Source organism: Trichechus manatus, unplaced genomic scaffold (genome assembly GCF_000243295.1).
Source record: "Trichechus manatus latirostris isolate Lorelei unplaced genomic scaffold, TriManLat1.0 scaffold00087, whole genome shotgun sequence".
Lineage (NCBI taxonomy): Eukaryota > Metazoa > Chordata > Mammalia > Sirenia > Trichechidae > Trichechus > Trichechus manatus.
The window spans coordinates 4,408,934-4,410,075 of record NW_004444023.1 but is presented as its reverse complement, the minus strand read 5'-3'; positions in this window follow the sequence as shown (position 1 = coordinate 4,410,075).

The following is a 1,142-nucleotide window of genomic DNA, read 5'->3' as shown; positions in this document are numbered from 1 at the left end:
GAGTCGGGATTAATGCCACAGCAAGTGGTTTTGGTGCTTTGAGCCTATCATTTAATTTTCACTTAACTCTGTTGTTGCTGTGGTGTGCCGCTGAACTGATTCTGAATCATAGCGACCCCATGTAACAGAGTGGAACTGCCCATAGGGTCTTCTAGGTTGTAATCTTTACAGGAGCAGATCGCTAGGTTTTTCTCCCACAGAGTTGCTGAGTGGGTTCCAACCGCCAACGTTTCGGTTAGCAGCTGAGCACTTAACCATTGAGCCACCAGGGCTCCTTCACTTAACTCTACCCTTCCCCCAAATCGGATAATAACTCTATCTTCTCCTTTGTTTGTCGAGACACCCCATAGTTCCTTCGGTGTGCAGTCTTCCTTGTTGCAGTGGATCACTAAGCCTGACTTTGTCATGATGTGTTCCTGGTGGCATTAGGCTAATTGGGCTAGGATACCTACAAGCTTCAACTGTCATGCTCCTGACTCTCTTCAGCACAGCATCAAGGCCTCTCAGGTCTGTCCCTGGCCACACATTCTGCCCCCTCTGTCACTATCTGATCATCTGAGTTTTATCCATCAGGTTTGGTTGTGATAATACCTTAGAGCATAAAAAAAGTTGCTGTCCAGTCTACTCTGATTCATGGAGACCCTATGTGTTGTCAGAGTAGAACTGTGCTCCATAGGGTTTTTAGTGGCTAACTTTGCAGTATTGGATCACCAGGCTTTTCTTCTGACATGCCTCTAGGTGGACTTGAACGTCTAACCTGTTGGTCAGCAGCCAAGTGCATTAACCATGTACACATGGGGTCACTGTGAGTTAGTGTCGGCTTGACAGCACTGGTTTTTGGCTGTATAGCATAGAATTCCAGAAATCTCAGTGGTTCCCAGGAAGAATCACTGATTTCTCCTTCGCGGAACTGTGGGTCAGCAGTGGCTCAACTGGGTTTGGGTTCAGGTCTGTGTGTTTTATTCTGAGACTCGAGGTGAAGCTGCAGTGACCTGAGACACGCCCTCCTCATGGTGGAGTTCGGGAGCATGAGAGGGCAAGGGAAGCACTCAAGGCCTCTTCATGCCTCTGCTCAGGCTGTGACAAGGACAGGGAGGGAAGGAAGACTTGTGAACAAATAATACTATCTACCAGTGTATTAA